Source organism: Sciurus vulgaris, assembly GCF_902686455.1.
Source record: "Sciurus vulgaris genome assembly, chromosome: 4".
In the NCBI taxonomy this organism is placed as follows: Eukaryota; Metazoa; Chordata; class Mammalia; order Rodentia; family Sciuridae; genus Sciurus; species Sciurus vulgaris.
Genome location: NC_136464.1, coordinates 105,528,761 through 105,555,131, shown reverse-complemented (window position 1 = coordinate 105,555,131; position 26,371 = coordinate 105,528,761). Strand labels below are relative to the sequence as shown.

The 26,371-nt window shown below is 36.2% G+C and overlaps 1 pseudogene across 1 annotated transcript; it reads right to left on the bottom strand.

Annotated features, from left to right (window-relative positions):
* Positions 1 to 5,817: 5,817 nt before the first annotated feature.
* On the bottom strand, positions 5,818 to 18,147 carry LOC306659768 (UBX domain-containing protein 8-like; annotated as a pseudogene). Its single transcript, XR_013766640.1, has 2 exons — positions 17,614 to 18,147; positions 5,818 to 17,397 (listed from the first exon to the last, which is right to left on the bottom strand). The product of XR_013766640.1 is annotated as a UBX domain-containing protein 8-like (transcript).
* Positions 18,148 to 26,371: the final 8,224 nt, after the last annotated feature.

Below are 26,371 nucleotides of genomic sequence, written 5' to 3'. Positions count from 1 at the left end.
AGTACTGTTATTTACAACACTATGAAATGTTTAGGAACATATATCTGGGAACAATTAATTCATGCAATTTTCTAATAATTATGTTAATTCCATGCAAAAGAAAAACCTCCCAAATCAATGTGAAATGTCCAATGTTATCTTTTTAAGAATATTTTATATTTACTCATCTATCTTCCCAGAGGCAGATGTATGCTTCATATTCTTTCACTCTTAGATGTTAAAAAAGAGGGTACATGCACATTTGGTTTTGCTTGAAAAACATTGTGGGCCATAATTATAAATACTCATTTATGTTTGAAACTTTCATAAACAAAGATTCTACAAGTCAAGCTTAAGCATTCTTGGCTCTGCCTTCCACCCTCGGCAAACCATTCCACTTGATGAACACCACCTGTGGCACTAAGCATTCATTGTAGCAGGAAATAATTTCCTTTGAATACCCATTACTACTAATTATTCCCAAGATAGACGATTATATATGACTTGTAAACATGTTAGCTATAAACTTGAAAAAATTAATTCTAATATATTCTGTGAGATTCATTGGTAACTCAATGACAACATAAATTAATGGAATCCTCTTAAAATGGCATGGATTTAATTTTGGTGAAGTAATAAAATTACTTTAAACAATTTTTGAAGATTTTTATATAGTTCTTAAATGATTATTTTAAAAATAGAAATAGCTGTAGGTCCTGATGGTAAGGGACATGAAGGAATCAGTTGTTAACGATGGAGGTAGTTGTTTTTCTTATATTGAAAACATTTTTTTTTCAAAAGTTTGAATTAAAGTGCATAAAGTTTTACATGATAAACTAAAAGAAAGAAAAACAGCAAACAAAGCGTTAGATACATTTAAAATGCAAATCGCGATCAAAATCCAAGCTGGGCGCCTGCACCTTAGAGTGGCTGGCGCTCTCCTGACCCAGGCTAGCCTCCCCTCCTGTCTCCAGCAGCCCATCTGTTGGTTCCGGGCGGGTCGGGCAGGCCCGCTGGACCCGCCCAGCGCACCATTATCTGCCCAATCCCGCGCGATGGTGACCGCGCAGAGGTTGGCGCTGCACGAACCCACAGATCACAGAATGAAGGCGGAGAGCTCCTCCGGCGGGCAGCAGGGGCTGTCTCCCTAACTCAGCGCCCAGAGAGGCGGTTCAACCACCTGAACCCGGAAAACGCCAACAAGTAGCTTCTCGAGAAAGGAGAAGGGAGACTCAGCTGGCCGCCAAGACTCGGTCCAGCTGCCCGGAGAACCTGGTCCCTTCGGAAACTAAAGCAGAGCCTTTTCTCTTGGTCTTAAGTCATGTCTGAGCCACAGAGAGACAGGCAAGATCGAGAAGGAGGAGAAGGTGATCCTCAATGTCGGAGGCACCCGACACGAAACCTACCGCAGCACCCTCAAGACTGCCAGGAACGCGCCTGGCTCTTCTCGCCGCCTCGGAGCCCCAGGGCGACTGCCTGACCGCGGCGGGTGACAGCTGCAGCCCTGGCACCCTCCACTCGCCACCACCGTGTCCTCCACTGCCTCCTTTGTCCCGGGTCCCGGTGGCTGCTCGGAGGGCGGCGCGAGCAACTGCAGTTCCCATAGCGGCAGTGACCACCCTGCAGGCGGCAGTTCTTACTTGACCGGCATCCAGGACTCTGCGTGTGTGCTCAATTACCAGTGCGCCAGCAAGCTCCTGTGCCCCACTGACGTGGGCGGGCCACTGGTCCAGGAGGAGCTGCCCTGCTGCTGGATGGCCCACCAGCACATCCCAATGCACAAGAGGCTCTGGACGTCTTCACGACCCCCAACCTGATCTGTGGCGACCCTGGCGATGACGAGGACGGGCGGCCAAGAGGCTGTGAATAGAGGACAAGGGAGGGCTTGGGGCACCCGCCAGCAAGACTGGCCGCTGGGGGAGACTGCAGCCCGACTTGTGAGCCCTCTTTGAGGACCCCTACTCATCCACAGCTGCCAGGGTAAAGCCGGAATTGACCTTTTCTGCTGCTCCAAATTCTCCCAATTCCTTTCCAACTTCTGTTCTTTGCCACCAAGGGCCTCTAGGACGAGCGGTAGAGAGAAGGGGGCTCCCCAGAGATGAGTTTCTCAGTTTATCTGGGGCGGGTAAGCACAGGGACCCTGGTCCCTATCCTTCCATCCTCCCACCATTCCACTCCCCTTCTAACTCAAACCGAGATTTACTCCAGTAGGTGGACCTCTATCAGCAGTCATAGGGGTAATATGTTAGCATTGATAATTTTGCTTACATTAGCAGATTTTTGTCTAAAATATTTTAAATATTATAAATTCTCAAGAATTTATAATCATGAAATAACACTTCTTTGTACAATTCTGGAACCTTGTACTCAAATCAGTATCACCTTCACCTTGAGTGTTTTTCCTTACTCCTTTGTTCCAACTTTTCCCTTTGGCTTGGATGTCTCTGACATCCTGGTCATCCTGATGTGACATTTTTCAGTGACCCTGACTCATATCTGACTCACCCAGGGCAGTGGCTCTAATTATTGATATAATCTGAGGACAGAGGAAGGGGAAATGGAATATATGTATGTGACTGGCATGAAAGGATGGAATAGTAAGAGATGCATTTTGTGAAGACAATACTGTCTGTCTCTTCAAAGGGAGAAGAATTTGGTATTGGGATTACTTACCTCAGCGAGCTGACCTCTGTAAAATTCTACCTGCCCACTTAAGTTTTGAATCTGCTGCCTTTTTTCATGGGTGATATCTATGTTCCTTATAGGTTGAACCTGAATACTCACTTTGATGACCCTAAATTTCTAAGTTTGAGTAATTTAAATTGTAGATAACTTTATTTTACTTTTTGTATTGTGATCCCAGCCTCAATTCTCTTCTTCTTTTTGTTTTTTTGTTTGTTTGTTGTTTTCTAGATTACAGGACAGCTTAAATTTAGTCCTTGACGCTCCCAATGATTTCTTCCAAATCCCAAGAAGGGACTATGAAAGTAACCAAAATGATTTCTGCAGTTTAAAGGAAATTAAAAAATATATAAATAACCAAAAATTATATAGTATGTGAATGGGTTTTAATTATATATGAGAACAGAGTACTTATTTAGTTAAATCTTTACAATTGCTTGTATCTGATTTGCTTATAACCACCCAGGAAAGACATCCTCTTGAGCAGAATGGGAATTCGTCCAGCTTTACTTTGGCTTTTTCCTCATTATTATCTTTCTTTGATGTCAGAAATTCTGTATATTAGATATTATGAAGCTCTCCATTGTCAGAAAATGTGCTTTTGATACTACTTTGGAAGTCTTCATATGTGTTTTGTTTTCAGTGAGGAGAATATAAAAGAAACTATTTAAATTGAATGCATACACAAATTCTACTATGTCTACATTCTATGAACTTAGAATTAATAACTTTAACTTCGAAATCTTTCTTTTAAAACCTTCCTATAAATTCAACAACAAAAGTTTGCATTTTAAAAAAAAGTGTGTATTTATTTAAATTAAATCACAGACTCATGACCATTATATCAGTGTTGTTTGGTTTAAAGATGAGCACCATGGATCTCTTTCCACTTGGCTGTTAAAAAGATAATCTGAATTTGTTTTCAGGCTCATTATGTAGTTTATTCTCTTCTTCTCCAGATTGTGTGCTAGAAAAAAGATGTGATATTTTATTATCATTCCTCATAACCTAACATATTCTCATGTTTTATGTTTCAACTTATTGTAATCAAGTTACATAAAACTTTAAGGTGTTCAACCTTATCATTGCTGTGGAATTTGATTCTATTGATTATTGATCAAAACGGTAGTCCAGTGACTTGAAAATAGTTTGTTGGTTTAAAATCTTAGATTTTATTGTAATTATAATGAGGATTTGGCCTGCATCTATTTTAGATAAGGAAAGAGCATAGATAGATTCAAGATTAACACAAGATCACAAATCAAGTGGAAACAAAATCAGTTAAAAACCACTGACCTGAAAAATGTTTTCAGTCACTCAGTCACTTTTCAATAAGTTATCTTCATTTTGTAGATGAGGAAAATGAAGCCTGAGATGCTAAGTGATGGCCAACATTAGATGTCAAATTAATAGCAGAATTAAAATTATTCAAGAGGTCTCATGATGCTTTCCCAGGCCCTTTCCATCAAAACTATTGATTATAACTGACTGAAATAGGAAATCTGTGCAGATGGTGTTACTCTTTTGATTTAATGTCACATAACATATTCCCCAGAGTTCAAATTTTGGGACAGAGTTTATAATTTTTAAAAATATGTGTATTCTAGGAATTTGGTGAAATTTTTACCTTGTGCCATCCAACAATAGAATAAAAATATGGGATTTGATTTGACTAAGCGTCTTAAAGTGAAAAAGATAAAAAATAAAAAATAAACTACATTGTGTTCAACCATAGAAATGAAAAATTGTACCCCATTTGTGTACAATGAATCAAAATGCAGTCTGTAAAAATAAAAAATAGAAAAAATAAAATGTAAATCACTTGTGGAAATCAATTAAAATTCACTTAAAATTCACTTCAATTAATTGCTTGTGTATTAACTGAAGTTCAAAAGAATTTAACATGGTTATTTTAGATATTCTTTTACAAATTATAGATGATTAATAAAAGTATGATATATAATTGCATGTATGCATCATCGTTTTGTAAACTTTTTTGTTGGAGGCCGCTGCCCTGTAGGGCCCGCAGTGGTGGCTTGGCCTCGCCCTAAGATGGCCCAGAGAAGCCCAGCTGCAAGTGCTTTCTATTGGCTGACTGATCTCCTCCGCGTCAGTGCTTAGCTCGTGATCAGTACATGTCCTCATTACCCACCATTAAGTCTCCACGAGCCAAACGCCTGACCCATGAAGGTGATTGGCTGTTATATCCCATAAAGCTGCGTACTTTGCGTGGCGGTGGGAGCAAGCAAGGCAAGGAGGGCAGGCAGCAGCTGCCAGACGAGAAAAGAGGAGAGGCGGCCGCAGCGTGACGAGAGAGGAAGAAGAGAGAAGCGGCAGCTGCACAAGAGAAAAGAAGGAGAGAGAAAGCTGCACGACAAGAGAAGAAGGAGAGAGAGAGCTGCGCAACAAGAGAAGAAAAAGAAGACGGCTGCGGTGGAGGAAGAGGAAGAACCAGGCACTCAGCTCAGAAGCTCTCCCATAAAAATAAAGACCTTAAAACTTCATTTGAGAGCCGTCTTCATTGTACTCGCTGGACTAGACACTTTTTGATATTAATAAGTGGTGAATTTTTTACTTTTTATTTGTATTCGGTGCATGTATTTGTGTCTGTTTATGTTCTTATTCATTTTTTGCAACTTAGGAGTTATAATAAAAGGGCATGTATGTCTATAAAGGGTGTGATATGGATATTCATAATCTGTTAGTCTGCTACAAAATGATGGTGCCTGACAGTTCATTTTTTCCCATCTCTTTGTTTTCTCTGTGAAAGAGAAGCTATAATGGTTTAAATTACACCCAGTAAAGCAATTTAGAGTATTAGCTGAAGACAGAACAACATTGTATGTAACCTATGCAGGGAGCGTTTTTCTTTCTCTTTCTTTCTTTCTTATCTTTCTTGTCAGGGATTGAACTCAGGGCCTTGTGCTTGTGAGGCAAGCGCTCTACCAACTGAGCTATATCCCCAGCCCAGGGGTGTCTTTTTTAAGGGAAAAAAGTAGCTTTCCTATAAAGTATAATGAGCTCTGCTTCCAGAAGCTGAGAAAATTTGGTCACAGAAGATGCATGGAGATGAAATTTTATTTCTCCTGGTTAAAGCAGGCTAAAATTTAATGGATTTATTTGTAATTTTTTAAAATTTAATATCAAATATGTACTTGTACAAAATTAGTCTGACTTTTTTTCTGTTAAAATAGGAAGATTTCTTGGAGCATTGTTTCTCTTTAAGAGTTTACAAAGGTTCTTTACTTTCTGAGAACCTAAATATATGGAAAGATTTTCCATCTTATAATATCCTCTGTTGGATATTGACTTTAAGATGTTCTTAATTATTAGTAGTATTTTGGTACTGGGGATTAAACTCAGGGGTGCTCAACCACTGAGTCACATCCCCAGCACTAGTTTGTATTTTATTTAGAGACAGGGTCTCACTGAGTTCCTCAGTGCCTTGTGATTGCTGAGGCTGGTTTTGAACTTGGGATTCTCCTGCCGCAATCTTCTGAGCTGCTGGGATCATAGGCTGAGCCACTGTTCCCGGCTAAATGTTCTTAATTATTTAAAAGAGCAAAACCTTTTCATTTTTAAAAGAGTGAGTCCTTTATACACATATTGCCTCTTACATTTACTTTTTTTTTTTTTTTTTAAATGTGAAACCTTTATTGTCCAGCAAGGTCATGGCACATGGCATAACTGATTTTCAGTAGAACAGGTAGTTCTCATTTCTTTCCTAGTTTCTCTGCTCCCTCACTTCCATGTTAAGTGCAGTATCCAGTTATTCCTACATTTGCCAGTGACTCATCTCGCTTCACTTCCGGGGCCTTCTGGGAAAGGACGTGGAAAGGCTATATAGGGATGGATAATACCAAATTTTCATCATCCAGTCAGATAAGATCTGTGAACTCCAAGACTTAAAAAACCTCTCCTCAGGAGTTGCCACTTAGACATCGGAGAGCAACAGTAACTACTTTTTCAGTTGTTTCAGAAGGTTCTTCAGGTAAAACAGGAACCTGCTCCTTGTGAGGGCCATTCAGAGGGGGGAAACTTCAGTCAGAGGCTTAGACAAGTTCAGTCTCTTTGCAGCTTCTCTGTTAATTGTTTTAAAAGATGTCTGACTTGCATTTTCAAGCAATTCTTCATCACCCCCAAGTCTGTGACTACTGGTTAACTTCCAAGTTTTACCCATCATTTGATAAAAGAACTCTTCCAGTTTCTTCAATCTCATTTCTTGGTGAGCTTTTAAAACATTCTCTATGTATCTACTGGCCTTTTCACCTTGTGCCTCTTGCTTTTTTCTCACAAGTTTTTGTCTGTTTTCATTCTCCTCTTCTTCTTTCAGATAAACTTGGGGAAATTTACATGAGTTAAGTCGTGGAAAATAATTAAAGAAAGAAGAGCCAGCAGTAAGAAAACCCAGGCACACGGCAAGATGAGATCTTTAATTCCTAGGTCTGGGATCCTACTCTGGAGCTCAATACACAAAACAGGATGGGCGGGGGGTGCAGAGAGCAAGACAACACCAAGGACCCACGAAGTCATGGTGCCTTACATTTAATATTTTTTGTAATTGGATATTTTGTAATATTCATTGTAATTGAATAGGTAGCGTAGTATTTTGTTCATAATAATGCAGCATCTTATTTAATCAAGGTTCAAATGTGTTGACAAGTTTTAATATGTATTTTCCCACTCAAAATTATACTCTAAATCTCTTTTCAACCAAAAACTCTAAGATTTTCCATAAGTCTCCCAAAAATCACAAAGGATTCTTCTTTCTTTCATTTTTTGGAGAGAGTTGCTAGAAGTAAGTAAGATTCTTATGTCACTATGGATAAGGAGCTTGGCAAGCTTCTTCAACTGAGATGTGTTGCTTAGGCCTCCGAGGGTAAAGGAGTAAGAGTAAAATGTCATTCAAATTTTTTTTTCAGAAACTGTTTCATGGGAATTTTCAAAAGATATGTCAGTGTCCCCATTGTCAAATATGTTTACTGTTACCATAGTTGTGGTGTTTGTCTGTCTTATATTAGATAATAGTAATAAAGTGCTACTAACTATGAATTCAGTTATTTAAGGAAATATTAACTTAATTAAAGCTTTATTTGATGCCAGTTTATTTTAGGCCAGGTGTTTTCAATTGTGGATTCACCTCACTTATCTATGTGTTTTATTAATATGCAGCTTTTTAAAAAAAAGTTTTAATTAGAAATAAAAATCCTATCTATGTACAGTGTAAATATCATGTTCTGATATCCATATACATTGTGAAATTGCTGAATCAAACTATTGGATATGTGCATTACTTAAACATTTATTTTGTGATAAGTGCTCTTAAAATCTGCACTCCGAGTGATTTTAAAATGTGTAATATATTTTATTGACTCATAAACCACAATCACCTTTATATATAACAGATTTCTTGAATTATTCCTCCTCTGTAATTGAATTTGTACCTTATGACCAACACTTTTGCCATCCCCCAACTTCCCAACTTCTGATAAACACCATTCTATTTCCTGTTTCTCTCAAATGTTAACATTCAAGATAAAAATGAATACATGTGACCTCTGTGCTTCTATGCCTAACTTATTCCACTTTTAATATAATATCTTTCAGATTCATTCATTCATGTTATCACAAATGACCTGATGTGCCTCTATCTTAAGACTGAAATAGTAGCCAGGAATGGTGGCACATGCCTGTAATCCCAGCAGTTTAGGAGGCTGAGGCCGGAAGATTGCAAGTTAAAAGCCAGCCTCAGCAATTTAGTGAGGCCCTAGGAACTTATGTAGAATCTTTCTTAAAAAATAAAGGGCTGGGGTTGTAGCTCAGCAGTAGAGCACTTGCCTAGCTCATGTGAGGCACTGGGTTTGATTCTCATTATTACATAAAGGTAAATAAAATAAAGGTATTTTAAAAATCAATAAAAATAAAATTAAGGAAACAAAACAGGCTGGGATGTGACTTGGACATAAGCACCCTGGATTCAATCTCCAGCACACACACACACACACACACAAAACAGAATAGTATTCTGCTGTAAGTACGTACCATATTTTCTTTATCAGTTCATCTTTTGTTAAGACATTTAAGATGATTCCACATCTTGACTATAGTGAATAATGGAGAAATGACCATTGAAGTGTTACTATGTTTGATATACTGGCTTTATATTCTTTGAATATATAACCAGAGGGTTTTACAGAACATTAGGATAATTGCATTTTTAATTTTTCAGTAACATCTGCACAGCAATACAATGTGCGTTCCCACCAAAAGTGTGAAAAATCCCTCCATATCCTTACCAATACTTAGTTTCTTTTTTCTTGTATAGTCCACCAAAGCTCCTGTATGAGACAATGCAAGAATTTTCAGAGGTGAAAATAATTGGTAATGAGATTTAACTTAATGGGTGGATTAGTCCACTGTTGTAGGTTAACCGGGCAGTAACTGTAGGCAGGTAGGGTGTGGCTTGGGGGTTTATATTTTGCACCTGATGAGGGGAACCAGCTGTCTACTTTCTGGCTGTCATGTCCTCAACTGTTTTTCCCCTCTATGCCCTTCCACCATGATGTCCTCCCTGGCCTTGAGCCCAGAGCAGTACAGTAGGCTGTCTAATAGACTGAAACCTCTGAAACTGAACCAAAATACTCTTCCTCCTCTATGTTGATCCTGTCGGGTTTTGTGGTCACTGAGATTAAAAGGCTAAAACTTGTCTTCTTCTTTTTTTTAATTGATTTTATTGTGCACAAATGGGATACATACTGTTTCTCTGTTTGTACATAAAGTAAAGGCATACCATTTGTGTAGTCATACTTTTACATAGGATAATAGTGTTTGATTCATTCTGTTATTTTTTTCCTTTCCCCCCACTCCTCCCACCCCTCTTTTCCCTCTATACAGTTCCTCTTTCCTCCATTCTTACCTCCTTCCCACCCCCCACTATGTGTCATCATCCACTGATCAGGGAGATCATTAGTCCTTTGGATTTTTGAGATTGGAAAACATGTCTTCTTGATAGTAACTTTTCTAACAAGCATGAAATGATATTTCATTGCAGTTGTAATTTGCCTTTCCATGGTACTTTGTATTGAGCATCATTTTAGATAACTGCTCATTGTTCATATGTCTTTAGTTCTGATGAAGATAATAAGATAATATCTTATTCAGGTCACCTGCTTACTTTTTAACTGGGCTATTTATTTCTTAAATTTTAGTTAAGTTCCTCAGATATTTTGGATATCGAACACCTATTAGATATATTGTTGTAAAGACATTCTCCAATTCTATGGAGATTTTCTCTTCATTCTATTGATTGTTTCCTTAGCTGTGCAGAAACATTTCATTTGTTGTAATTCTATTTTCTCCTTTTGCTTTTGTTGCTTAGATGTTTGTGTTCATTTCTTAATATCATTGGATGTTAACTTTTATGTTCAGCTTTCTTCTAATATTTTCATAGTTTCAGAACCTACATCTGTGAGTTGACTTTTGAGTATAATGAAACATAAGTATGTAATTCTTTATTCTGAATTTGACTATCCAATTTTCTCCATGTCAAAGAAACTTTTTTCGGTTTATTAAAGAAATATCCTATATCTCATTGTATATTCTTGGCATCTTTGTCAAAAATCAGTGACCATAAGTGTATGGATTTATTTCTAGGTTTTTGATTCTGTTGCATGGTCCATTTTTTCTATGTTTATATCATACTGCATTGTATTAATTACCTTAGCTTTCTAATATTATTTGATTACAACTAGTATGATACCTGAATTTTTACTTTACTCATGACTGCTTTGGATTTTCAGGATATTTTTTGCTACTATATGAACTTTTGGATATTGCCCTGAATCTCTAAATCTCTAAATCGTTTAGGGTAGTATGAATATCCATAAGCATGAGATAGTTTTTATGAGTTTGCATTTTCATTCAACATTTTATAGTTTTCCATGTACAGATAATTTACCTTGTTGGTAAAAATAATTTCTCAATATTTATTCTTATTTGTAAGCTATTGCAAATGAATTATTTGGTTCATTTCTTTTCCTAATACTTCACTGTTAGTGCATGGAAATGCTACTAGTACTTCTATTTAATTTGGCATTGCACAATACTACTCAAGTTATAAGATCTAATAGATTTTTCCCTCACTTCCCAATTTTTAAACCATGCACTTAAAAAAATTTTTTTAATAATTTTAAATAATTTTTTCTTCCTTTGATGTGTAACTCTACTCTCAGTCTCATGCCAGATTTATATCCCAGGAGAGTATGTCACGAAAATTGGGAACCATACCTTTAAAATGGAACCATCATGAAAGACAGCATCATTGTCTGCCCGTTCCTTTTGGAGAGTAGTAACTTAAATTTAATAAGCAGTAGTTAGCAATCACAATGACTTAATCACAATGACTGATTCCTTCCCCCAACACCCTCTAATACCTTTTCACTTGCTCACTAGTAATTAATATTCCTCCAACCTTTGTTTCCAGAGTTGAAGTTAGTAACTTTCCAATATAGCAAAAGTCTGGACTAATGTCTTTCTTACCTGTTTAACTCTGGTCCAACTTTCCAATGACATTTCTGAACTTACTATGGATGTTTTCAGGATATCTAGGAGGTCTTCCTCATACACAGCTATTCCCAACACTGTAGCTAAACTGCTACTGAAAATTATTTTCCCCACTCAATGATTCCCTTTGGTTCCTTCTAGTAACTGAGCAACTCACTTCACTGCTCAGGTTATTCAGGATATGTAATGAGCATTTCTATTCTCACAAAAGCTATAGTGTACTTGCCACTGTCAGTTCTCAGAAAAAGAGAACGGGCCAAGATGATTCTTAAATGAAAACTAGCTAAACTCTATGGGGAACTCAATCAATTTTCTTAAAAGTCTTACTTTATACTTAACTTGATGATACTTTGATCCCTTCTGTTCAAAATAAATTATCCACCTACAAAATGACAGTCAAGTCAATAAAGATCACTACACCTTTTGTGCCTTAAAGGACTCTATTCTGCTCTACCTTCCATCTTTAAATACTGCTAAGGGCTTATTATATATGTTCATACTTACCACTAACTGATCAAATCTCTACATCCTATGTATACATGCTCATATTATCCAATAATGTAATCACTTCCATTATACCTAAGTCTACTAAAATTTAGTGTCATCACTAATTTAAATAGAAAATGATTTTAAAATTTTTTACTTAAATCCCCCTTATATCTCAGATCATCTTTCTAGAACAATTTTCCTCTTAATTTAGACAATAGACAAATTTAGACAATAGACACGTCTATAATGTAAATCTATTAAAACATTCATTTTTTGATAATCAAAACATCTTTGCTTTATATCTGGTCTTCTGAAGTAATATTATTATTATGTGCTAAACCTAAACTTTCTTTACTTTTTTTAAAGGCTTAAGGCAAAATTTTATTTTCATAATAAATTGATTTCCATGACAGACTTTTTTTCACACTGGTAAATACACTTTAAATGTCTCCAGAAATTTGTCCCATCTGCCAGACAAGATTATCATTCCTTAAGGCAGGTAACACTATCCTTATTTTACATTCGTTTTAGAATATACCTCACAGAGCAGCATATACCTATGAGCATTTACTGATGAGATTAAAAATACAGTTAGAAACCTAAATTCCAGGTTAGATTCACAGCCTCAGAGCCACTCAACAAGCATATTTATAGGTAAAATCTGAAGTTCCGACAGATCCATCATAGGACAGAACCCCATCTTCAGGGACAAAGTGAACATTTGTCCCAAAGTGAGCCTAAGAAATTGAGCCATCCTAATTGGTTTGAACCTGATGAGACTGCAAAAGGACATGCCTGCCTGGCAAATCTTAAATGACCTCTGCAAGAGAAATGTGAAATCACGTGGTCAGCACTCAGAGGAAAGCTGGGAATTCCAGCTCTGGCTCCTCAACTGTCAAAGTTGTTTTACACAACTGGTTAGTAAGAAATACAGTGAGCTTTTAATCCACTCATTTGAAAATTAGTAAGGAATGTAATATCACAATATACTATTTTGCTGTACAAGATAATAATCATGAAAAATTTGGATATATGTCATGTGGAATATTTTTATTTCTAATTTATACTTTGTAAGATGTGTGACAATGTACAAAAATATCCAGTGGTAGGTGGTGATTTTTTTGGGTATTGATTTATTTGTAATATTTTACCACATAATTAAGAACTACCTTTAAAAAATTTAGCTTTGGTTCTATAAAGGCCATTAGGATAATCTTTTTTTCATTGTAGATGGACACAATACCTTTATTTTACTTATTTATTTCTATGTGGTGCTGAGCATTGAACCCAGTGCCTCACACGTGCTAGTCAAGTGCTCTACCACTGAGCTACAATTCCAGTCCCACATTAGAATAGATTCTTAAGCCTACAAAAGACACCTTGGTACCATTGCTCCCAGGTAGATCTGACTCCAAAGCAGCATGCATGTAGTTACTTGTTCTAATGATACACAGTCATTCTGAAGCACAACCATTTAATTAGATTGGCAGGGGGCAGTGGAAGGTCAGGCAGTCCTATAGACCTCTATGAGAGGTACACACCAACCTATCAATAACGTCCTTCTAACTGTCCCAAGTTTGGAATGGGACCACCATGCCATCTTATCACACTAAATGGGGATCCCCTGGAAAAAATGAGGCAATTTTCTTAATTTTGGAAAACATTTTCACAATAAATTTCTGAATTGCTCTGTCACCACTCATAAATCATTTGGTATGCCAATAACTTTTTTAGATTATCTCATTTATATTTGTTGATTTAGAATCTTTTTTAATCTTTACTGTTCTTTCTATTAATTCTGGAAAATAATCTTTCAAATTCCTGATTCTGTATGTTCATTTCTTCCTTTGAACAAGAAAAATTCTCAGCCATTACATATTTGGCTATTTTCTTTGATTAATTTCTGCATTTCCTATTCTTCCTATTTATTCTCAGTTTTAAGATTGGGTGATTATAAAATTTTTCTTCCAAAAATTAAAATGATTAAGTTATAAATTAAAAAGTGACATAGGAAAATTTGTGTAATCAGGAATTTCCAAGCAACAAAAACTGGTAAAACTGCTCCAGTAGGATCCAAGAAGCTCACTGACCTGGAACCAATCTCTCTTAGCATGCTAACTTACTGTATATATGAATATGCCTTACTTTCCTACTCTTACATGCTTATCTCGGATGGTTCTGTTTCTACAGCTTATTAAGTCTTCAAGGGAAGGATATCTTATTCTTGGTTTATGTCTTGCTCTTCTCATATGTAGATTTAAATCACATTTCATGAGTATCCAAATATTTTGTAGTAAAAGGATCACCAAGAAATTTTAATTCTAGATATTACTTAACACAAATTTTGAATAGCACCATTTCAATATTGAATAACATTTTTTATTTTATCACATTTCATCATTAAATATTTTGCTTAGGGACCATCTAATTTCTCATAGTAAATTTAGAGATTCTATTCCCCTTAGAGGAATAGAATCTTAGATAGCTTATATACTAGTAATAAGCCTGGTAAGTTAATTCCTCCCTTATACAGTGTTGTTGAAATAAGTAACATAAATTCTAGTTGTTTGAACTATGAAATGCATATTTCTTAAAATCTATATGGTCACTCATGAAATAAATTTTAAGCAAGATTTTTTCCTCTGTGAGCTTTTTTCAAATTAAAAATATTTCATGTTGGATATTTAGATATATATTATGTTTTAACTGTAATATATCATAGGGTTATTTTACTCAGTTGTGTGGAATATTCACTCTGTTTTGACATCTCTGTCTTAGAAGATATCCATAACCTTTCCCCTCTGTTTATAATTTTGCACAAAGGACAGGGGATATTCATAAAAGACAACCAGTTCTTTTGGACTATTATCATGCAATTATGCTTAATCTATGTCTATGATATACTCTTTTGTGTCTAAAATTTTCTTTTTCCATCTTTTTGTTTTGTTTTGGCTTTAGCTTGTTAATTCTTTTAGTTTTTCCCACCATTTAAAATTGTCAGCATTCTATTTTTGTATTGGCTATGCTATATATTTCATCTTCACAAAATTAGCAAATATTGGAGTTATTGGTTTAGTTTACTAATCATACCATAAAGTCAGGTTTGTCAACTGAAATCCATTATCAAGTAGAACTGGTGTAATCAAAATCACAGTGTGAGTAATTCTCAAATGAAATAGTCATTTATATTTCTAGAAAGTTCACACTTCTATGGCAAATTATATTTGTCAACCTGACTAGGGTAGGCCATATTACCTACCTATTTAATCATATAGCATTTATGTTTTGCTGTAAAGGCATCTTGTAAATGTGTTTATCATCTATATTAGATGATTTTAAGTAAGATTACATTTAATAATGTGATTGAACAAAAAGATCACAATGAATCCCAATTTTATGTATAATTATAATGTACCAATAAAAATATTGTGGTTGCTTTTCATCTAATTAGTTGAAAGATCTTAAAGCCAAAAGATATTCTCCTAGAGAAAAGATTTATTATAATGAAAGGACTGTGGGATTGTGGGGTTGTCAAGATGGAAATCCCTAGATCAGGTGGGGAGCTTAGACAAGAATTAACTATTTTCTTGAGACAGAATTTCTTCTTTTCCAGAAATCTTGGCTTTTGCTATTAGGGCCTTTCAACTAATTAGTTTTGTTGTATTTCCTAGAGAACTCTGACACTGATACCCACTTACAATGTTCCAACTTCTGCAGCACTGGATTACACAATGGAAAGGAAGTGATCACAAGGCCATCTTTCCTCTCCCCTTTCTGTGAAATTTGTCTGGAATAAAAATAATGTAGCTTATAAATTTTGTGCACAAGTAAATGACACAAATCCTTTGTGGAAGAATACCAGGTTTAGATAAGGACCTACACGTATAACCTCATTTTACCTTAATAGCCTCTTTCAAGATCTTCTCTCTAAACAAAGTCACATTCTCAGTTCATGAGGATTAGGAGTGCAGCATATGAATTTCACAGGACACACTCTAGACTATAGCAATGCAACCTGGGCATGTTTCTTCAAAATCCTAATACTACACTTTTCATGCTTGATCTTGCTTGTCCTTTGTTTCTATGGGGCTAGTTGACTGACAATGGGATCTCAAATAACTTGCAGAGCACAATACTATTTAAGAATAAAAAACAATCTAAAAATTTTTAAAGACTTCACCCTCTCCCCTCCAAGTCTCTAACTCTTAGTCCTGACATTCCAGAAGCTGTTCATCTTCCATGACTAGAGTTACTTTAGATATGAGTCATTTAGGCTGACTTTTATAGCTGAGACAATTCATTCTCAGAATATTAAAGGGCACAGAAGGGGAAAGTGTCAGGGTGAAACCAAACCAGTTTTAATGTTAAGACATAATTTTAGAATGCTATTATTATAGATACCACAATGTTTTGATCCATTCTTCAAATATTTTTAGGCAATCTCATGTGCTAAACTTTCAACTCAAAAAGTACAGGAAATAAATCATGTTCATTTTAAAATGACATTGTATGATTTGTGACCAATTTTGGGAAGGACATGAGTTTGAATGCTTAAACGGGTGTGCTAACCTTTTGTTATGATTTGTGCATCTGTAGTTCATGAAATATTTTTCTCTGCTTTTCACCTGTGGAATGCAGTTATTTGTTCTACTACATAAAGAAAGAGGGAGGTTGGTAAGATCTCTGATTTGTGCTTTAATTTGAAAGTTCAATGCTTTTGAGATTCAGAAACCCAATTATTTTAGATATTCTGAAATGTAAACACAGGTATATATAAGAAAACCAAAAATCCCTGCTGGATGGTACTAGAAAAATATCAGTGACATCTGATACAAATGTAAAGATGTTCTAGAATGTTCTTTACACTATAAGCAATGACATAATCTGATAAAAGAGGCTCTAAAAAATATTGGTAATGAGGCTGGTGATGGTGACTAACACCATGGCACAGGAAAACATGTAAGTTCTTTACATTTTAATTTTATTATATCCTCATTTAAAAAGTGATCAGGTATTTCATTACAGACTTGACAAACTCAGGGAGAAAGAGTTCATGACCTGTCCAAGAAAACCCTGGTACCAAGTGGTAGACTTCTAGTTTAAAAATCAGATACAAACATTCACTAATATACAGATGAACACGTTCTCATCTTTTTAGATTAATATTTTCATTTAAGTGGGCCATGCATAAAGTGTAAAAGTCATCTGTGTTTCTCCATTAATTACCAGTAAATTAAATGAATTCATGGAATTCCCACAGATGTAAAATTAAATACTAACAGCATCTCAGTATTAGTCTGTCCCCACCATTAGTTGCAGAGCATTTATTACTATCTTATATTATTACATTTTTGCTTATGTGCATATTGTTACTGTTCCACACTAAATCAAAAGAAATAGGAGATATGTTCACTGCAATAAACTCAAAGCCTAGGCCACTGCCTAGCATCCAGGTACTCAATAAATATTTACCAAATAAGTGAATGACAAATTAAGCACTGCTGAATCAAAGAACAAAGCATTCAAATAAAACACATCAGAGTGCACAGTTACCAACAAAAGTTCCAGGGTTAAATTCATCCATGAAATTCAAACCCCTATAAGCATCAACAGGTAGACATCTATACTAATGGCAAACTTGCTACTTGGAGCCACTTCTTCAGAATCACATAATGAGAGCTCAAACTAGTATTAGGGATCTACTTAAATATGCCATCTATCACCAGTGAAAGCAATGTTAGGAAATCAGAATGGCAACTATCAAGAATACAAGCAACAATAAGTGTTGGCGAGGAAGTGGGGGGAAAGTTACACTAATACTTTGCGGGTAGGAATGTAAATTGGTGTAACCATTATGGAAAACAATATGAAGAACCCTAAGAAAAGTTGAAATGGAGCCACCCTTTGACCCAGTTATCTCACTCCTTGGTTTATACCCAAAGGACTTAAAATCAACATACTACAGTGACACAGCCACATCCATGTTTATAGCAGCTCAATTCACAAGAGCTAACTATGGAACCAACCTAGATACCTAGAAGCCCTTCAACAGATGAATGGATAAAGAAAATGTGCTATACACAACACACACACACACACACAAAATGGAATATTACTCAGCTTTAAAGAATAATGAAATTCTGGCATTTACTGGTAAATGGACGGAGTTAGAGAATATCATGCTAAATGAAATAAGCCAAATCCTAAAAATCAAAGGCTGAATTTTTCTCTGATATGCAGACACTAATCCACAATAAGTGGGGGGATAGAGAAGAATACAGTTACTTTATATTAGGTAGAGGGGAAGAAAAGGAAATATGGGGGAAGGAATGATAGTAGAGTGAAACAGACTATTACCTCATATAAATGTATGACTGCATGAACCATGTGACCCTGCAATATGTATAATCATGAGTTTGATTTTCATCCCCACATGTAAATGCGGGGGCACCTGGCTCTCCTTGCAGTGCTTGACAGAGTTCCACTGAAGAATGATTGCAGAGACTCATCCTAAAAGGATTGTAGCCAGATGTATGCCTCCCTAGCTTGGATGTTATTCTGTGGAGTTTTCCTAATAATATATTACTCACTTCAGTCTGAGGATCTTGCTAGAGGTGATGGGAATAATTCTACAAATTTCCAGAAAAACATCACAGAGACAAAACACATGTTGAAACCCTGTGATGTTAACCTCACTACAGCAGAATGTTTTTATTATGTTAAAAATCAAACACTGCATTTACTGGCATAGCCAGAACCTGTTGGGGCACAGAAATTTATATATAACAATGTTTCCCCAAGTTCTAGGCACAAAGCACCTCCCACAGTAGCTACTAGATATGGACCAGCTTATTTTATCTATGGCAAGCCCTGGTACCCCCCTAAAGGCAAGCCCTTAGAGAAGGTAGATATAGATCTCCCCCTGTCTCCTACAGGGTGGTTTAATCCAGATGATGGTTTTGTTTATGTGTGGTGGTAAGGTAAAAGAATAAGGTTTCACAACATTCCTTCCTTCCTACAAAAAATATGTCACCCCTATAATAAACGTTGATACACAATAACCATTGGGACCGCTGCCCTCCTGTAACCCTTAATTCAGCAATTTAGATATTAACCAGATGGACCTAGTAGAAATGGTCACGTGAGATTATTTTGTCTATCGCTTTACCGCAAAAATAGTAAGAATAGTCTTAGGTCATATAGAGTTTAGATATTAAGGAAATAAACATTGTATTAGCTCATTGACGTAGTTAGATATGCTTAAAATAATTGTGATTAAGGATAATCTGTAAGGTTACTGTTCTCTCATAATCTTTCGGTAAAAACAATTTCTGCCTATGCTTTGGAAACTTCTTTGATTTTATTCATCATAAGCCTATCATCATAGCCTGAAGAAAAATGTATATAAACCCAGCCTTCCTCAGAATAAAGTGGGATTGATTGCACCAGAACTAGAGTCTGCGTCTTTCATGCTCCATCCATTGCCGATGCTGTCTCTCCACGCCCCATTTACCAGTGTGGAACCCATGGACTCCTGCTAGGGCTGGACCCCGGCATGTAAACAAATGAATAAATAAAAGACTATCGACATCTAAAAAATTTTTAAAAAGAAACCTCACTTAAAACTCAATTACTTCACAATTACTTGGGCCACCTGACACTAGGGCAGAGTAAGTAGTACTGCCAAATACTCATGATTAGCTTATACGGGATGTAACTTAATTAGAGGATGAATAATCTGAAAGGGCTACTGTTCTGGGTAAAAACCACAGGCAGGGAATTGGAGGAAGGAGGTCAGTGAGGGTGTGCCTTTAGGGTTTGCATTTTATCCCTGGGCACCTCATGCTCTGCTTCCCGGCTGCACGAGGTAAGCAGCTTTCCTCTACCATGCTCTTTTACCATGGTCTGCCTTACCTGGGGTGCAGAGCAACAAAGCCATTGACCATGAACTGACATCTCTGAAATGATGAGTCCAAAATTTTTTTTTTTCCTCTAAGGTGTTCTGGACAGTTACTTCAGTCACAGAGATGTATGTAATACACCATATTAGTGGAGAAGAATCTTGACAAGAACTAAAATATCCCCAACTGTAAACTTTCCAACCTAGTTAAATCTAAATGTTTTGTGAAAATGTCAGATACTGAAAGTTACTCTCCAAATGATGCATAGCAAGACAATGCAGAACAGAACAGGAAATCTTAGAGCAACACCTTTGACACCTAGGAACATCTAATTGCAACCCTCTCACACTTGTCAAATTTTTTTAATTTTAAAAAGTTTTAGCATATCATAGTCAAGTTCTCAGGAATATTTTATTTCATGCTGTAGATTAAAAATCTATATTTCATATGATCATTTGAATTTCTGAAAGCTTCAGATCATTTCTTCTCTATTAGATTGAATAGCAGAAATTTATCTAATAAAGTATTTGATTCTACCCTAAGAAATTGAAGTGTAGAGGAGCTAAGAGTCTGGAAAATGGACATGAGATTCTCCACTACCACTCATGTGCCTCCTCCATTCTGACCATTCAGAGCCAGCCCAGGAACAGACACTGCAAATGTGATGACATCAGTGCTGAATGGAATTAAGAGTCAATCTACTCTCAGAAAAAGTAGAGCCACTAGGATGCCATGCTAATACAGGCAGATATGCCTCTTGTCTTTATGTTTTATTCAATCTAATAGTGAAGATAGATGATAAATAGGCAAAGAAAATGACCATGAAATCTACACGAACGCTTTTTTTATATATTTATTAATTGCCTGTATTCTTCTGTAAAGTGTCTGTCCAGTTCCTTGGCCCATTTATTGATTGGGTTCTTTGTATTGTTGGTGTAAATTTTGTAAGTTCTTTATAAATTTTGGAGATTAACGCTCTTCTGAAGTGTGCACGGAAAAGATTTTCTCCCACTCGGTAGGCTCTCTTTTCACATTATTGATTGTATCCTTTGTTGAGAAAAAGCTTTTTAGTTTGAATCCATCCCATTTATTGATTCTTGCTTTGATTTCTTGTGCTTTGGGAGTCTTGTTAAGGAAGTCTGATCCTAAGCCAACATGATGAAGAGTAGAGCCTACTTTGTCAATCTATTTGGTGCAGGTTCTCTGGTCTAATTCCTAAGTCCTTGATCCATTCTGAACTGTTTTATCCCAGGTGAGAAATAGAGGTATAATATCATTTTATTGCATATGGATTTCCAGTTTTCCCATCACCATTTGTTGAACAGGCACTGTGGTATATATACACAATGGAATATTATTCAACCGTAAAGAAGAGTAATATTATGGCATTTGCAGATAAATGGATGGAATTGGAGAATATCATGCTAAGTGAAATAAGGCAATCACAAAAAAAAAGGCTGAATGTTTTCTCTGATAAGTGGATGATGATATATAATGGGATTGGGGGCGTGGGGGTGGAAGAATGGAGGAACTTTAGATTACCTAGAGGAAAATGGAGGAGGGAAGGGCATGAAAAATGGTGGAATTAGCCAGACATCATTACCCTATGTACATGTATGATTACACGAATGGTGTGAATCTACATCATGCACAACCATAGAAAAGATGTACTCCATTTGTGTACAATGAATCAAAATGCAGTCTGTAAAAATAAAAAAATTAAAAATTAAAAAAAATTTAAAATGGTATGTTTTGAAAGTTTCTGGAAAAAAACATTCTCATAAAAGTCTTTTCATTGAGAACATTTATAAGATATGAGACAAAAAAAAAATGACCATGTTTTTTGAATGAACAATGTGTTAGGAGAGGATCACATTGAAGTGCTCTGAAGTCGTGATATTTAAATGGGGACTCAAAGGAATAGTATGAATTAGCCAACCAAGGAATTGAAGGATAAGAGCTCTGAGAGTAGGAAATAACATGAACAGGGATCCTTAGGTTGGAAAGAGTCTAGGATCCATCATCATTTCAGTATGACTGAAGCATATTATATGAGGGGGACAATGTCAGCATGAAGTACGGGGACTGGCTTGATTGCAGAAGCTTCAGAGGAACACTTGAGTTGCTTTAAGTGATGAATATATGACTTTTGAGAACAGGGAGAAAGGAGAAGACCTCTTCAGTAGTAGGAATTGTATGGGCAGAGGAAGATTGTCACACTACGGAAATGCCTACCCGCCTAGGGCACAGGAACGTGGATGATGATGACAGTGTTGCTGGCCTGCAAGATGGACTATGGTGTTAAAGGCTAATTAGTGACCAGTTACAAGCCTGGCAAGATTGATTGCCAAGGGCAAGTTCTTTCCAGAGTCTTTCAGAAAGAGGTGGGAAGTCACCCCAGACTTCAGAAAGAGGTGGGAAGTACTAAAGCTGTTTTCTCTTTAACACAGAGAAAGCCTATTTGAAAGAAATTAGTGTTCAGCACAGGAGTTTTTGTCTCTACTTAAAGTGTATTTTTTAAGCAAACTATCAAAAATCGCACTGCCCTAAGGCAGAAGGAGTCAATTCATCAATCAGTTCATCTCTCTAAATTGGATCATTGCAATTCTGCTTGCCTCTGAGCACTGGTTTGTCTTCATCCTACAGATGCCAGAGGAGTGCATGGGGGATGGTAAGTTTTTGAACAAACGTTTCTGTTCTTCAATTTGTACTGAATAGGACTGAAAATTCCTTAAGCTCTTGCATTTTGAATATATGTATTTTTTACTCAACATTTTTTCTACATCTACATAAGACTTTCTTAGAATTGTATTTTACTTCGTTGTGTGTGTATGCAAATGCAAATGAAAATGTTTATATTTAGAAAGTGACTTCATAGGGTAGAGAGAAAAGGATCACATTCTTAATCCTCTCCCTCTGTGATCCTCTTAATCCTCTTAATCCTCTGTGATCTTTAAAGGCCACAGGTAATACACTCCATGAAGACTTTTCTGACTCACCTAGTGAGAAGTTATTTTTGACTGCTTTGAACCTCCAAAGTGGTCCATTGATCTTTTTTCTTTTTCCTTGATTGTCCTCAAAGAATTGGGGCAAAAGAAGTCCTTTGAAAATTTACTAACCTCATTGTTCCTGTTTCAAATGAAGTATTTTAAGAACAAGGCACACGTTTTGCTTTTCTATATCCAGTCGTGCAGACCCTATCAGTGTCTTGTGATGAATTAAGTGAATAAAAGAAACCGCTTAAGATTTTCTGTGGTGAGAAGGGAGCCCCTGGAGAAGCTCCACATCAGGAGCTCTTACAGTTCCAGTTGCTGCTTTCGTAAGAAGGTTTCTAAGCATGGGTGTCTCCTCCAGCAAGCAGGTGGAATATGATCCAGTGAAAGTGGCCTGGAATTAGGAAGCATATTTCTATTCTCGCATTGAATGCTGAGTAGCTGTGTTGCCTTGGAGCTCTCAATTACAAATCTACCAGAGTTCCTTCTCACCAAACATTCCAGTATTCTTTGAAAATGCTGGATCCTTATTATCATTAAAAGATAAGCTACCAAAGCAAAACTTTGGACAAACACCAAAAGGAACATTGCATTCAGACTCAACACTAGAGGAACTGTGCTACTAGGGGTAAACTGGTCATGTACCTTTTCTCATATGGGAATGAGATTATTACTTACATGTGACTAAAAGTAGACCCAACAAATACTTATAAGTTTGAGGAAATAGTCATATAACAATGTTTGCTGTAATACTTTGATAGGAAAGGTTTAGAAATACTCATCAATAAGAAAAATAGCTACTTTATGATATTATAGCTAAATTATGTTATGATGAAGCTATTGAAAAGGATGTTTGTTGATCTATACCTATGAACCTGGGCAAACATTTTGGGATTATTGCTTTGCAAAATCTGTAAAATACAAAATAACAAATATGGTACTGGCTCATTTGGTTTGTGAAGGAAAAAACTAAATCATTTATCTGTATACAAGCAAACATCTTGTTGTGTTTGTGTGCTCTGCCCACCCCCCATTTATCTGTGTAGACTTGTAGAAAGTTACCAGTGACTGTGTTTGGATAATATTTGTACTAATGTATAAGGAGCTTCTACTGTTTATGCCCTTGTATATTGATTGAAATATTTTTCAATGCATTTTTAAAAATTAATTTTTTCCAAGAGAAGAAGTCCAGAATATTAGGGCAATTAGCTGTAATGGTATGTTGATTTTTGTCCTTGAATCCTTATTTATATAGTATTGGTTGACTAGAAAGTTAAAAGGTGTAACTTTGTCAAAGCAATCTCAAAAACTTTACCAACATATGCGAGTCATTTGTTTTATTTTAAACAATTATAGTTAGACATCTTCCTCAAGCTTAGAAAGAGCCCCTTGTGAAAAGCCAAGAAAGCATTATGAGTACTCCAGCAACTAAGACAGAGGGCTAAGGATGGGACTGAGATTTTAAACTCGATATTTGTTTTGAGCTCGAGTTTTATATAGTTCAATGGAAATGCATTGTTATAGCCCCCTTTGGGAATTTTCACGTACAGTTTGGGAAGAAACGGTTTTCCTCTGCAAGGGCATCCCACCATCTTATTCCTGGAAATTTGAAATATAACATAATATTTGCCTATGATATAGTACAATCTCTTTCTTTTTCTCTCTCCCCTTGTAGAGTTGCACGGAAATTTATATCTAATGTGAATTTCTGAGTCATTTGAAAAATGTGTGATGTAGTACAAATTCCTGAAAATATGTCCACTGACTAAGCACTTGCATGTCACCCCATTACTGCTTCCAAATCCAGACACTTTCCCAGAAGTGCTTGATGTCTAAATGTGCCAGGCACCACTCTTACTCTCCAGAGGTTGCTCCTATTGTTAATAAGACATGCAGTAAAATTTTCATTGAGGTACAAACAGGAAATTGGGTACAAAATCCTATGCTCTGGGCTTCCCAGTTTCACTTTTCCTTCTTTCACTCCCCAGGTACCTCTTCCCCAGCTCATTTCTATCTGGGGAAGGAGGAAAGGAGGAAATGAGCCCTATAGAGTGGCATTTAAATCCTGAATCTGTCTCTGCCGTTCCTTGTAAGTTCTCCCTTGGCCCAGGAAGGACTTTCGTGTCTTCCCTCTCTCTGAGACTCTTTTTTTCCTTGTGTTCTGCATCCTTCCTAGCCTGCTAGGAAAAAAAAAAAAAAAAAAAAAAAACTTGTGAGAGCATTGATATTTTCCCCCTGTTAAGTACACAGATCTGAGAATGAACCACATGCCTTTTGAAACTATCATCTCACTAGCGATATTAGGAGAAATTCAATTTTCTACTGGAAACTCAGGAATAATCTCTTCTTCTAAGGTACATCTTTCTTCCCCAGAAGGAATGAATACCCATGGTCCTGAAATGGCAGGGCTAGAGGAAGAAGTTCAGGAGAAAAAATGCAGCAACATTCTTTCCAGTGATCTTCCCCAATTATTCTCTGGCTCATAGAACAGTCCTTTTGTACTGTCATAGGAAAAATGACATTCTTGCTTGGCTGACTAGATGGTCAGCTGGATGAATGATTTGCCATGATTAGCTCAAAAACCCAAACCCTAGCTCTGCTTTTTGAGAGCTGAAAATGTCAATACTAGGCTCAAGACTAAGCAGTAGCAAGCCTTGAAAATGTATGATTTGTATATCCAATTTCAGTTGCTGAGGGAAAACAAAAAGCCACAATAGTACTAAAACTTAATGCCTTTATACAACAGGGACCTCAGAGCTCTGCTGAAGTCCTTAAGCACAGAGTTGCTTAAGGCTCTTAAGAAATGAGAAGGCTCTTTTTGTCAAAGGGGTATGGATGGGAAGTGTCAGGAGGTACAAGTGAGGGTGGTAAATGTGGCACAGTGGTAGAGCTTGCCTAGCATATGCCCTGGGTTCCATCCTGAGCACCACAGAAAGCTACACAAGGTCTGGTACAGGTGAGTATTTCTGTCCTGTGTCCTTCAGAAATAAAGGATAACATTTTCTATAATAATTATGAATTTTATCATACAAAAATTTAAAACCTAGAAATTTAAATTTAAAAAGCAAGTTTCATAGATTAAAAAATAAGTTTATGTTAAAAAGAAAAAGAATAACAGCATTCTGGCTATGTTAAGCAGGCAATGAAATACAGAATATGGCCTCCATATAAAAAAGAAAATATTTTTCAGTGATCAAGACATTACCCAAATAAGACAAATGATATTTCATTGCCAAAGCATGTACAGCTCTCAAAATTTTCATCTACTAAATAATAAAATGATAGTTACAGATCTGACCAACTTTATAATCCCATAATTATTTAACAATAGTTTCCACCTGTGGAACTTCTGATACAAAAAAACAAAGCACCGTGATTTTCATGTACTGTCCTTTCAATTAAAATAGTTTAGCTACAAATAAACATTGATGCAGCATTTTACACTTTGCAAAGCACAAATCCAATTTTTAACCAAATTCACAATTATAATGGGGGAAACAATGAGAAAAAAGCTTCATAAATACAGGTTAATACAGTTCCATACACTATCACTTCTTCCAAAAATACATTGTACTTGAAGTTCAGGCTCAACAGATAGCATATGAAATATTATGTTTATAATAATTCAAAAAAACTTCCTTCCGAAGAGTGTGTGTGTGTGTATATATATATATCTTTTATATATATACATATATATGTATATATACATATGTGTATATATATATATATCTCTTGCTTCTTCAGTACTCCACTGGAGCTCTTTGT